We start from the raw sequence: 15,110 nt of genomic DNA on the forward strand, positions 1-15,110 counted from the left end.
TGAAGTTCCATAACATCTACGTTTGAATCAATTATCCTACTTATCTTTGTGTCATCGGCGAATTTGCTCATATCACTAGTAATTCCGTCATCAAGGTCATTGATATATATTATAAACAACAACGGGCCCAAGACTGATCCCTGTGGAACGCCACTTGTTACAGATCCCCACTCGGATTTAACCCCATTTATGGACACTCTCTGCTTCCTGTCTGTGAGCCATGACTCGATCCATGAGAGCACTTTTCCCCCAATGCCATGAGCTGCCACTTTCTTTAACAGTCTTTGGTGCGGAACTCTATCAAAAGCCTTACTAAAATCTAAGTAAATAATATCAAACTCTTTATCGTGGTCAACAGCCTCAAAAGCTTTACTGAAGAAAGTTAATAAATTAGTTAGACAAGACAGGCCTCTTGTGAATCCATGCTGAGTATCATTAATCAAGCTATGCTTATCGAGATGGCTTCTTATAATCTGAGCTATAATTGACTCTAGTAATTTGCCTACAATTGAGGTCAGGCTTATTGGGCGGTAATTTGACGGTAACGACTTGTCCCCTGTTTTAAAAATAGGAATTACATTAGCCATCTTCCACATATCAGACACTACACCTGTTTGAAGAGATAAATTAAAAATATTAGTTAATGGTTCACAGAGTTCCATTTTGCATTCCTTAAGAACCCTTGAAAAAACCTCATCAGGACCCGGCGACTTATTTTGCTTCAGTCTATCTGCTTCACAACCATTTCACTAGTGACTGTGATGTTACACTTCAACCAGTGTGTCAACCATCGCTCTGTTACTCTCATCATATTCATGTCTTAGCCTCCTGCTATTCTGCGGTGGGTTGTACATCACTGCAATTACCATCATGGAAACTCCAGACTGAAACGTCCCTATTAAGTAGTCTCCTCCTTTGTCTCCTCTTTCCAGCTCCTCAAAATCCCATTGATTTTTGATGAGTAGTGCCACTCCTCCACCCCCTTTGTTCCCTCTGTGTGTATGTATATGTGTGTGTGCGCGCGCGCGTGTGTGTGTGTGTGTGTGTGTGTGTGTGTGTGTGTGTGTGTGTGTGTGTGTGTGTGTGTGTGTGTGCATGCGTGCGTCTGTCCGTGACTATGTGTGAAATATGAAGACGGGACGACAACGTTCAGACAACAGTAAGATCAGATGAGTGAACTCATCGTAGTGTCATACTGGTCCTTGTTCGTTATAGTAAATCTCAGGTATTCAGCACCTCTTGTGAAACTGCAATCTATGCCACTGAGGACTCTCATCAGGGTGAGACACTGGCTGCTTGTGGGTCGTGTATAGAAACTCTAGGGAGGAGCACGACGTGCGTGTTGGCAAAAAAAGTGAAGCAGGAAGAACCCACCTGAGGCGTCCTTCCTGACTGTAGCGGCGACCCTGTGACTTATTGACTGAAGAAGCCTGGTGTTTTTGTTTACCTGGAAGAAGTGGGGGAAGATAAAGGAGAAGAATGACAGGAAGATGAAGGAGGAGGATGACATGAAGATGAAGGAGGAGTATGACAGGAAGATGAAGGAAGAGAATGATAGGAAGATGAAGGAGAAGAATGACAGGAAGATGAAGGAGGAGTATGACATGAAGATGAAGGAGGAGTATGACAGGAAGATGAAGGAGGAGTATGACAGGAAGATGAAGGAAGAGAATGATAGGAAGATGAAGGAGAAGAATGATAGGAAGATGAAGGAGGAGAATGACAGGAAGATGAAGGAGGAGTATGACAGGAAGATGAAGGAGGAGAATGACAGGAAGATGAAGGAGGAGTATGACAGGAAGATGAAGGAATAGAATGACAGGAAGATGGAGAAGAATGAAATGAAGATGATATAAAAGAAAAAGATGATAACGAAGAAGAAAGATGAAAAGGAAAAATATGATAATGACGCTGAATAAAAAGACTGAAATGATGATGAAGAAAATGAAAGAAAGATGAAGAAAAAGAAGATGAAGACCAAAAGAAGAAAATGAAGATGAAGAAAATTAAAAAAGATTATGAAAAAAGAAGGAAATGAAGATGGTGAAGAAAAAGAAGGAAATGAAGATGAAGTGAAACAAAATATGATAAGGAAGAAAAAGGAAATGAACATGATGAAGAAAAAGAAACAACAGGAGTAGGAAGACAAGGAAGCCTACAATAATATTTAAACTAGATACATAGCGTTGCGTTACGTAGTATAGGGAGACTCAGGGTCAGGTGGGCTGGACCTGGCAGCGAGGCACCTCACTACCTGCCTCACTCAGTGCTCAGTCGTCTCCACACTCACACTCACACGACTTGGAGCTCAGGTGAGAATTCCTCTTATCTCTTTTGGCATGCGACACGTCTGGTCGTGTCAGCAAGTGTGCAGAGTTCCTAATGCAGTGATATTTTGTCTTCTGGCCCGGACACGTCTAGTCGTGTAGGGATGTGTAAGACTGGTGTCTACAGGCAGTGTAATTTATGTGGATGATATATGGCTCTTCTCTTATACTGTTTCTTTCATGTTTAAATCTTGTACCATATATGATTTGAAGGAATTCGATAAAGTGAAATAAGGGTTTAACAACAAAAGTAATATGCACATGTATATGTTAATGTTAACATATACTCAAGTTACTAGTGATGCACAGAGAACAATTGTGTACAGAGGTTACAGAACTCATCAAATGAGTCCCACGCTAGCAGGAACAACGGATGATGAACACTGTATCCATATTATAATTACTCTGCGGTAGTATTTAAACGCATTTAAATGCTAACATAAATTTAACTCCTATTTAATGTTGGGCAGTGGTCTTGAAGACCTTCGGTGATTGTTTTTGTATACAGAGGAGACCTGAGCAAAGTTAAACGTGCCCACTCACTAATGCTTACAGGTCGGACAAAAAAATATGAAGCTGTTGTCCAGATGAAACCCACTATGAATTTTATTTGAGGGACTGGAGCTGTCAGGAAAAATGTGGGAGTTTTGTTCCATTCACTGAACAAGCGAGGCAGTATAGAACTCTGGGATTAGCAACGTCAACATGACATACCTGAGAAGCGAATGCTATGTATTACGTAATCATAGGAAGAGGGGATACATAACTTAAGTGCTTGAAAACAAGAAACATGGATGTAGTAGGCGATGAGAGTAAAATACGTAGAAAAAATTATTCGAGATTAGACGTGAGGTCATGTGCAGTGATGGCGTCCTTAACGTGCCTCGGGATTACATAAGATATTGTTTTTTAGAGAGAGAGTTTCATAAGATGTGAGAACAGTACTCTAGACATGGGTAAACGGCTGCTTCCAGAACAGTACTCTACACATGGGTAAACGGCTGCTTCCAGAACAGTACTCTACACATGGGTAAACGGCTGCTTCCAGAACAGTACTCTACACATGGGTAAACGGCTGCTTCCAGAACAGTACTCTACACATGGGTAAACGGCTGCTTCCAGAACAGTACTCTACACATGGGTAAACGGCTGCTTCCAGAACAGTACTCTACACATGGGTAAACGGCTGCTTCCAGAACAGTACTCTACACATGGGTAAACGGCTGCTTCCAGAACAGTACTCTACACATGGGTAAACGGCTGCTTCCAGAACAGTACTCTACACATGGGTAAACGGCTGCTTCCAGAACAGTACTCTACACATGGGTAAACGGCTGCTTCCAGAACAGTACTCTACACATGGGTAAACGGCTGCTTCTTCAGATGTGAGAGCAGTACTCTAGATATATGAATTTTCTAGGCTAGGAAGAATGTGACTTTTACTGGCTATTGTAAATAAAAAGTGAAGTATCTACTCTTTCTGAAGAGAATGCCGGCTTAGTACATACTGACTTGGCAAGTGCAGGAATAAGAAATGCAGTGCCTAAGGAAATGACATAAAATTAATAAAATAAAATTAACTGGTGTAGAAAGTTGTGAGTGCTGGTACAGACCGCGAAATTCATCACTCGGCTTATCAATAAAAACGGTTTACAATGGAAAAACGACAAATCATGGAACGGGTGGGGTTTGAATCCATGGCAAGTGAGTTCTAAAACTCACAGGACAGTGTGTTAACGGCATTCAACAAGCAGAACTTCCACGAATAATAACTTAAAGTTCCTAAACTATAATGGAAAAACAACAAATTGCAAAAGTTCAGAAATAGTACAACTACGTTGATAGCTTGTTAAAAAATAATTACCTCTTTGTGAATAACTTTAATTATGGCTATTGTACTTAACGTCTAATAAAGTCTACTGCTGCTGTTGTTAAGAATATTAGAAGTTATTGGTATTTCAGAGAGGTAAGGGATGGGGAAAGTTTGTGAAATAAGTCATACTGTAAGTGTAGAACTGGAAGAGTTATCACAGACGTGTTTCTCGCGAGTGTTTTATCAATTAATGCATAAATGAGAGTGATCACTGTGTGTATATATATATATATATATATATATATATATATATATATATATATATATATATATATATATATATATATATAAATATATATATATATATATATATATATATATATATATATATATATATATATATATATATATATATATATATATTATGTCATGCCGAATATGTAAAACTGGTCAATTAGCAAGAACTCATTTAAAATTAAGTCCTTTCTAAATTTTTCTCTTAAGCATTTAAAGATATATTTTTTCATTAATGTTAATGTAAAAATTTATAATTTTGCACTAAAAGAATCTTAGAAAACTTACCTAACCTTATTATAACAAGAACAATTTATTTTAGTCTAACCCAACTAAATATATTTTAGATTTGCTTACAATAATTTAATACTAAACAAACACAGTGAAATATATATTTTTTCGTTAGGTTCAGAATGATTTTGGCGAAATTATTGCATACACAAATTTTCGCTTGTCCTATACGGCAAGATGAGCGTTGCTATTTAAGCCAAGATCGCAAGTTCTGCCTATTCGGCACGACATATATATATATATATATATATATATATATATATATATATATATATATATATATATATATATATAATGCAAAACAACCACTCTGAAAGAATAGAGAAATTCCAAGCGCTTTCGTGACTACTCACATTATCATAGTTCCTTGATAATGTGAGTAGTCGCGAAAGCGCTTGGAATTTCTCTATTCTTTCAGAGTGGTTGTTTTGCATATTCTGAAATCACCTGTTTACTGTGATCTCATTGCATATATATATATATATATATATATATATATATATATATATATATATATATATATATATATATATATATATATATATATATATATAATGTTGGTCGAGAGGGTGACATCAGGTGCAGAAGGGCCGCCCACTGCTCATGTAATCATATTATTTTGACAGAGTAGAATAAATTTAGTCAAATTTTTTTAAATGTAGATGCTAGTCACTGGTAACTGTGATAACAAGTGATACCAGCAGTCTCTAGTAACTGTGAAGATTAGTGATACCAGTAGTCTCTGGTAACTATGATGATCACTGCTACCAGCACTCCGGTAACTGTTGAGCCAAGTGGTGCCAGCAGACATTGGCATCTGTGCCTACCAGTCTTGCTTACAGTCTCTGGACAGTGTGAAGACCAATGGTGCCAGCAGTCACTGGCAACTGTGACGAGCAGAGGTGTTGACAGTCATTGGAATTGACGACGATCTGTAGTACCAGCAGTTACTGGCAACAGCGATGACCAGTGAGGACAGACGTCTGATGGTACCGGTAGTCTCTACCATCGCAGCCAGTAGTAACTGGTAATTGTAATAATCATCAACTACCCCGTTGTTATTATTGTTATTATCAATAACAGTACTAAGTGTTAAAATTTTTTAAGTTGTCCTGTAAAAGACCTGTACAACAATTCAATAAACTCGGTAATTGTTTAAGTATCGCTGAGAGTTGCTGTTGTAAAAATGGGTGACAGATTACTAGCGTCCTACTACCGTCGAATTACCCTTGAATCAACACTGGAAAAGTTACTTGAACTAAATTAAACATGAAAGAATTTAATTAAAACATCCCAGCAAGAATCACATTTAATTTCAACCCATTATTTTTTTTTATGAAGCCTAAATGGTGGTGAAGATAATATTGACCTCACGAAAACTTTTGACTCCATTACACACAAGAGGTTAGTGAGGAAAGATGTAATGATAAGTCAAAGTAGACGATGTTACTCTGGATTTCATCATGGTTAACAGAAAGAAATGGGGATAAGCTTGCATGTATGTGGGCCAGTCAATGGAGGTATTCCCTTGATTCTTGATGCAACTTGACACTTTTGGGTAATTATACACAGCAATCCTGGGTAATGCTCACGACACTAGAGTACACAGCAATCCTGGGTAATGCTCACGACACTAGAGTACACAGCAATCCTGGGTAATGTGTGTAGTGAAGCACTTGCAAGTGATGTTTTGGATCGTCAGATGTAGGTGCAAAATCACATTGTATATAAATGTGACAGAGAAATTAAGTAACAGAAGAAGTACTAAGTATGAAGGTGGAGAAAGAGAAGATGGAAATTATCCTTGAATATCAATCAACGTCAACAACGATAGAGGAATTAACCGAACAAATAAGGAAGATAGATATCTGCCTTGAAACCCTTGAAAATTCTACACCATCTATTATCTACCTTGAAGACTGCAACCTTCTAAATGGTAAATTGATGACGTCAGAAACAGCATTGTCCCAGACATAGTACCTGGAAGCACATTAGCCTAACAGTCACATACCATATACTTATTGGGGCTCTAGGAAAAGTTTGCCTTGAACCAACGTAACAGACCTTACCAGAAATGAAAATACACTGAACTTGATCTTCACTCACCAGAGACATGACATTCTCAAATACAATATACTCCGATCACAACCTTACTGAAGTACAGAAAGCATTAATCCACTCGTAGATAATCTAAGAAATGTTTACCGTGAAAGGAAGCTCAATAAATATTACCTCAGCAACCAGACAAATGACAGAAAAAAATAAACAGTGAGCTTAGAGACTTTTTTTTTAACACACCGGCAGCCTCCTACTCTAAAATAATGTTATACCTCCTCCCTATCCAATGCATTCCTGTCTAACGCATCTTTGTCGAAGACATCCCTTCGAAATGGTGCTGAATACCGTTAACCCTGACCAGTACATGGAAAAGCCGAATACAGAAGCAAACAAGGTCTATATGAAGGATTTTGCGCTGAGAAAACCTACATGGAGATGAGATATTGAAAGTGTGCATAGAGGAATGTTCAGAAGAAGAAAAAAGATACTGAAATACTTCTACAGGAAAGAAAAATGACCTGGTGAAACTCAGGGGCACCAATAAGAGAACATTGTCCTCACCCGTAGTCCCTGTCTATTCAACCTACTGCGAAGTGCCAGATCAGCGGGCGGCCAACATTAATAATCTAGTTGAACAGATAACCAAGAGAAAAGTTTGACACCAGTCCTTGCTGTGAGGATATAGAAACCTTTTGAAATTATCATGGGTATAACACAGGTATATCGAGTATATCGCGTGATATAAATTCAAATGAAATCTCTACTTATCTAGAGGATCACCTTAAAATGCTTTAAGAGTCCTACTGGAAAAACCTTACACTGTTACATTCTGGGTTTTCTTATCTTAAATCTGCATAATTTAATAAAATATGCATACAACAAATAATATCTTTATTGTAATAATTACATTAATTTATAACAGTGTCTGTAAAATCGAATGTATATTTCCCGTATAAATTTTATCCGATTTTGTCTTACATCTCGTTGTTTTATCTCAGCTTAATGTGGAAAAATAAAAAAATTTAACCTTGTAAAAGAAAAGTATTTGGGGGAGATTAATCCATAACAACAGAGCACCTATACACAATAACGTACTTGGTTTTACGAACGGGTGTGTCAAGGTATCTGCTTATTTTGATGGTATCGGTGCCGATTTCGGCAAAAAAAAGAATTTCGATATCGGAAAAAAACTGGTTTCGATTCGTAGACTTTTATGTCTTGTATCGGTGGTTAACAATAACACTGATGTTATCACATAATTCTGCTTTCTTATCTCCATAACAAACATTTCAAGGCCGTTAAAACACTGAGAGTCACAAGTTCATGTACGGCTTGTACTGCCTGAAGCAAGCGAGACGCTCCTTCATTCCGTGTCGTGGCAAGCGAGACGCTCCTTCATTCCGTGTCGTGGCAAGCGAGACGCTCCTTCATTCCGTGTCGTGGCAAGCGAGACGCTCCTTCATTCCGTGTCGTGGCAAGCGAGACGCTCCTTCATTCCGTGTCGTGGCAAGCGAGACGCTCCTTCATTCCGTGTCGTGGCAAGCGAGACGCTCCTTCATTCCGTGTCGTGGCAAGCGAGACGCTCCTTCATTCCGTGTCGTGGCAAGCGAGACGCTCCTTCATTCCGTGTCGTGGCAAGCGAGATGCTCCTTCATTCCGTGTCGTGGCAAGCGAGACGCTCCTTCATTCCCTGTCGTGGCAAGCGAGACGCTCCTTCATTCCCTGTCGTGGCAAGCGAGACGCTCCTTCATTCCCTGTCGTGGCAAGCGAGACGCTCCTTCATTCCGTGTCGTGGCAAGCGAGACGCTCCTTCATTCCGTGTCGTGGCAAGCGAGACGCTCCTTCATTCCCTGTCGTGGCAAGCGAGACGCTCCTTCATTCCCTGTTGTGGCAAGCGAGACGCTCCTTCATTCCCTGTTGTGGCAAGCGAGACGCTTCTTTATTCCCTGTCGTGGCAAGCGAGACGCTCCTTCATTCCCTGTCGTGGCAAGCGAGACGCTCCTTCATTCCCTGTTGTGGCAAGCGAGACGCTTCTTTATTCCCTGTCGTGGCAAGCGAGACGCTCCTTCATTCCGTGTCGTGGCAAGCGAGACGCTCCTTCATTCCCTGTCGTGGCAAGCGAGACGCTCCTTCTTTTCCTGCTGGAGCCAGAAAGGGATTTCTTCATTCCTTGCTACAGAGCGAGCCATCAAGCGAGTAACTCACTCACGTTTTTCTGTGGGGGCAAACGAGGTGGTAAATTAGGCCTTGTTGTGTGGTATGCAACATGTCCTTTCGTTCTTGATGTGGTGCCAGCAGGACGCCGTTTTCTTCCTTGCTGTGGGACAATAAAGATGCCCCTTTCGCCCTTCTGTTTTACTCTGTGTAACAGACACTGAAACCCAAACTTAAGTGATATACATACTAATATGTTATGAATGGAAAGTCGCATTAGTGCCATACACATATCGTTGTATCTACCACCAGCTGACCCTTCAAGTGGATGGATGCCTTCATGCTGGGAAACGGGTTCTTGATCTAAGGAATGGAGTTACCCTTTCCTTCCTCGGAATAAATTGTCTTCCATTCTACCGGTGCTGTATGACTCGTACAGAAATAACACTTCGAGTGAATATAATAATAATAATAATAATAATAATTATCATTATTAGTATTATTATAACAATATCATTATTATTATATTTATTATATACTGCTGGAAAGAGACCTTGATTGTAATATGCTTCAGTTACATAGGTCTTCTAAGTGCTGGTCTGAAGATGAATAACAGAATGGCTGTGTTTCCAGTAGTCAGAGTTTGGTTCACATGGGGTAAACAAGTCACATTGAGAGGCAGTATATGAGGCAGCAAGAACTTCACTCTCAGTGTTTATATCTTAATTGTCCGCTAGTAACTGGCACCTCGTATTAATCTGTCCTTTTCTGATGTGGTGCTTTGTCAGCCTTCAAACACACACACACACACACACACACACGCACACACACACACGCACACGCACACGCGCGCGCGCGGGCCTGAAAAAACTCAATCTTGAGCGAATCTTCATCTAAAATAAAAGTTTGATCTGTGTACTGGATAATAACCCGCCTGTTATCTCGTTGTCTCTCCCTCTTTATTGCCCCTCCATCTGTCTACCGTCACTTGTTAACTTGTCTCTCTTACCACCTTCATCGCCCCTCCTGTCTACCGTTTCTTATATTGTTGCCTCACCATCTTCATCTCTCGTCCCTCTGTCTTTCGTTATCTGTTATCTTGTCTCTCTCACCACCTTACCCGCCTCCCTCCTCTCCATCTCTCATCACTGTCGTATACATAACATTAATATATTCCTAAACACGCCAGGAGAGACAACTGGAGTAATACGGAAGGACTGTTTACCAGTATATCAGCCTTGAACTCAGACCCAAATAAACAGTCCACCTTGTCTGTATATTTTGTTATTATATTTAGGTCTCCATGTGGGTTGTGTGATTGTATTTATGTTTCTATGTTGGTTTTGTGATTGCACTGACTGTTTATATCATATAACAACAAGGTGTCAAGTGCGGCGAGGTCGGTTCTTACCTTCTTCCAAACTCTTATGACATCCTCACACTAATAAGCGTTTATGGATGGGAGGGAGAGTTACACAGATCAATTCCCCACCAAGGTGGGTAACCCCAAAACTGGAAGCACAAACACTGCTGTTTACTCAGTAGTCACAATTCAACGCAGATTTTGAATGCCTGAGCCACTTATGTATCTCGTGGCCTACCTGAAGACTCTTATGTGTCCTCTAGTGTCAGAGGAGCCACCTATGTATCTCGTGGCCTTCCCGGAAACACTTAAGTGTCCTTCAGTGTCATAGGAGTTACCTGTGTGTCTCGTAGCCTACCCAGAGGCACTTATGTGTCATGCAGTAATATACGAGCCATCTGTGTCTCGTGGTCTGCCCGGAAACACTTGTGTACTCTAGTATCAAAAGAACCATCTGTGTGTCTCGTGGTCTACCCGGAAACACTTACGTGTCCTCCAGTATCATAGAAGCCACCTGCTTGCCTGGTGGAGTGCCCGGAAGAGCGCACTAGTAGTTGCATCAGAGATTCCCTGTTACAGCAGCCTCTAACCTTAACCTTCGACTTTTTCTCATAATTATCATGACTAGGAGCAACGCAGTGGAGCTGAGGGGCCAGCATAGTTAAAATTATATACTTAGTCATTTATCATTCAACACCATTGCTCCTTCCGAAGGAGGTGGCTCATGTGTATGAAGGCTGGGCCAAGAAAGCAGTTGGCTTGTATGAAGGAAGGACCAAGAAAAAGCCATATGTGTATGAAATAAAAAAAAGGAAACAGCTGACTTGTTTCAAGGAATAATGAAAAAAACAAGACATATGTATCAAGGTAAAGCCAAGAACAAAACTCACATGTATGAAGGAAGACACAGGACCAAGACTCACATGTAAGAAGGTAGACACAGGACCAAGACTCACATGTAAGAAGGTAGACACAGGACCAAGACTCACATGTATGAAGAAAGACACAGGACCAAGACTCGCATGTATGAAGGAAGACACAGGACCAAGACTCACATGCATGAAGGAAGACACAGGACCAAGTCTCACATGTATGAAGAAAGACATAGGACTAAGACTCACATGTATGAAGAAAGACACAGGACCAAGACTCACATGTATGAAGGAAAACACAGGACCAAGACTCACATGTATGAAGGAAAACACAGGACCAAGACTCACATGTATGAAGGAAAACACAGGACCAAGACTCACATGTATCAAGCGCCAATGGCATGGCTAACATTTCTCAACAACTACTGCTGCGTTACTCTAATTCTTCTGTTATCATATGTAATATATTGTATATTTTAACCTGAATCAATTTACTTATTACACTTACGTTTCCCATGACACTAGAGCATCACTGGGAACTATCTATTTATGATCAAATTTTGATTGTAAATAATTTTAATGATATTCTATACTTTTAGCGAATTTTTTCACCACTGAATTTCCGTTGGTCACGATGAGACCCATTAAGGTCAATCAACACTCGGGTACATATTTACTGTTAGGTGAACAAGGACAACAAGTGTAAAGTTGAGCTGCACATTTTTTCACTAGCCCAGAGTGACTCTGGACTAGTGAAAAAAGGCTAGTGAATGCTAGGAAGGTTTTACTGTGGCAGAGTCGAACCTTCGTGAGCCACAAGTCACCCTAATTTAGCAATTAAGTATTAAAATATTTTTCATTAATACTGGAGATATTACCCTCAGTAACGTTGGGTCATAATTGATCATTGTATTTTTATTACATTGACTTCCATATTTGCTCTTCACTGCATGGAGAGTTCTGTTGGTCGCACTACTGAGAATTTTCCTGATCATACTGCAGAGACATTCATACTATGGCATAAGAATTTTGTCACTGTTAATATCACATTAACGTTGTTAATATCACATTAACATTACACAAATAACCCGCACATTGAAGAGAGGAGTTTACAACGACGTTTAGGTCCAAGTCGGACCGAAACGTCGTCGGTATGTGCGGGTTATTTGTGTATTGTTCCAGTCACGGTATTGTGTCTTTTTTAGTTATTTCTTGTACTACAATGCCACAGTCGTAAAGCCAGTCTGAGTGACACAGTCCACCACTCTCACTCACAACACTTTACTAGTCACTGTATCTAACTAGATGTGACTCACGAAATCGTAATGACACGATTGCAAACAAACCATACCCCGGCCGGGATTACTGAGACTCTCTGACCGCGGGTTCAATCCCGGCCGGGGTATGGTTTAACTAGATGTATTTCAGTAGCAGTGCGATCCGATAAAGGATCGATAAAGGACTCTGCGCGATCCAATAAAGAATCGCGCAGTCTTCAATCGTTTGTCTCACCGCATGCGACCGACAGCGTGTAGATCGCGGCGTGATGCAATTAAATATAAATTCTGAAGATTTCCAGAGAGTCAGAAGAATCATTCACAAGTCATTATAAGGAAAATAATATTTGAATTTTATCATTTAAAATGGTAAATTAGGATATTACACAGACCAGATATGATTCAAACCTTTCAAAGAGGCCAAAAAGACCAGTATCCTAAAATACACAAGCACATTAAGCTCGAAGCCGGTCAGAAGTTGCATCAATAAGTTAACAAGAAGTTTGGAAGGATTAAAGCTGATCAGATATGGCACTCATAAATTATAGCATGTAAAGCAATGTTTTAATTTTTCCCAATTTCCACAAAAAAAAAAAAGATTGGTACCATCGAAGGTCAAAATCAGTTGTAACATTTCTCCAAGACTGACCACCTTACCTGGAGTTTACCTGGAGAGGGTTTCGGGGGTCAACGCCCCCGCGGCTCGGTCTGAGTCCAGGCCTCATGGTGGATCAGGGTCTGATCAACCAGGCTGTTACTGCTGACCTTGCAGGAAAGTACAGTAAGAAAGTTTTATGTAAGCTTAGTATACATAACGTACAAATTCTTAGAAATAGTCTTGAAGACACAAATATTATAGACACATAAAAGAACATTAAGTTAAACCCAGGATAACCAGATAACAGCAATCACTCTGACTTATTTATGATAAGAGACATTCTCCAATTATTTTACAGAAACCAGTTTGAGTAATAAAATTGGTACATGGTAACTTACACAGCCTAACATCAAGAGATTGTTTACATGTAAACACATCAGCACTAAAAGTTTAAAACTGACCAGAAGTTTCATTTTTCAGTTATTGTACAGAGTCCACCAAAATTTGTGTCTGCACAGCCTTAAGCCATGAAACGATCCAGCCATTGAAGATTGATGCCGTTCACAATTATGTTTTATTTGGAGGAAAGAGCAAAACCCGTATCCCTTATCTAGCGCCTGTCGGATGGGAGGCATTCAAATCCGGTTTAAGCAAGGTAAAGATGTGGCCAATTCCTTGGATCAAGAGTGCCTCACCAACATCAAGACAAAATAATTCAATAAGGAAAAATACTAAACAATTTCGGAAATAAGTAGGAAATTGGCCTCAACACATCCATTAAATATTCTAACATTTTGGCAGCATTCACTAGTGGTGAAGTTTTAAAGGTGATCAGAGGAACTTGTCTCCACCTATCACACGGAAACAAAATATGTGAATGACCTATGTAGCATTGTGCATAGGTCACCCACGCTGTGCATAGGTCACCCACGCTGTGCATAGATCACCCACGCTGTGCATAGGTCACCCACGCTGTGTATAGGTCACCCACGCTGTGTATAGGTCACCCACGCTGTCCACAGGTCACTCACATTGTGCATAGGTCACCCACGCATGCCAATAGGTCCGTGAATCTTGCCCACGATACATTACACAGGTGTTGAAAATTTCAAGACGATCGAATAAGAAGTTCTTGAGTAATAAACGAAAATTTGTGAGGAAGCAGACAAAAGCGTAGTTGAAAGTGTTCCGAAAGAGGAAAATTCCACTTTGTTAATCTTAAAAACACCGTAAAACCACAAATATTGATTTTTTCCAGTTTACTTTTCTCATTTATAAGATATTTAAAGTTCTCTACAAACCTAGGAGAAAAAATGTTTAATTTTGATCATTTTAAAAAATCCACTTTGATAAAATTGGCCTGCCCAAAAAATAGCTAATTGGTATCCACACAGCCCTAAAATAATGTAAAATACTTCGTGTTAGGATACATCAGTATTTAGGGTTTGAAGCTGACCATTCGAGGCATTCTCTAATTATTACTTTTGAAACAAACTGGCACATAGAAATCTTGACACATTGGACTCGAACCCTGGTTTCTTGGGCTGTGAGAAGGACGCTCTGTTAATGAGCCACATTTACCACCGTTGAGAATAACAACTATGCTCTTCAAAACCCATAAGTGAAGAAACTTAATTAGATCATTGAAGATAACCTTTCGAGGTGTGGTGCTAGCAGGAAAAAAACAAGGTGGGCAGTCGGCTACCCCGCAACCTTGACATTTGAAGTAGAGAACCACATCATAAAAAGAGTTACCAGTGTGGCTGGCGCTGATCACAACTCTCCATCAACACTTCCCTCCTCCCTGCTCACTCAGTACTCTCATATTCATACTACTACTACTACCACTACTACTCGGTCATTTTTAAAGCGAAAAAATATGCACAACTGAAGTTATAGGCTATTAACTGTTGCTGTATTTCAGCTCGCTGCAATGCTTCGTTGTATCTGAGGAATGTTACCACCTCTTCAACTCTCCCCATTCCCCTGCCCTCGTCCTCCCTCTTCTCCCACCCTCCTCCCACCCGTCCCTTATCCACAGGATGCGTCCCACAACAGTAGAC

At 40.1% G+C, this 15,110-nt stretch overlaps 1 protein-coding gene across 2 annotated transcripts in view; it reads left to right on the forward strand.

Annotated features, from left to right (window-relative positions):
• Window positions 1-2,184: 2,184 nt before the first annotated feature.
• LOC128692414 (uncharacterized) overlaps window positions 2,185-15,110 on the forward strand; it is a 96,735-nt gene continuing 83,809 nt past the window's right edge. Inside the window, exon 1 of one of the 2 annotated variants that reach the window (XM_053781583.2) lies at window positions 2,185-2,312. The gene's annotated coding sequence lies outside the window, so the exon portion shown is untranslated. The remainder of the gene's footprint in view (window positions 2,313-15,110) is intronic. The other variant, XM_053781585.2, reaches the window with a different exon arrangement.

Source organism: Cherax quadricarinatus, chromosome 53 (genome assembly GCF_038502225.1).
Source record: "Cherax quadricarinatus isolate ZL_2023a chromosome 53, ASM3850222v1, whole genome shotgun sequence".
Lineage (NCBI taxonomy): Eukaryota > Metazoa > Arthropoda > Malacostraca > Decapoda > Parastacidae > Cherax > Cherax quadricarinatus.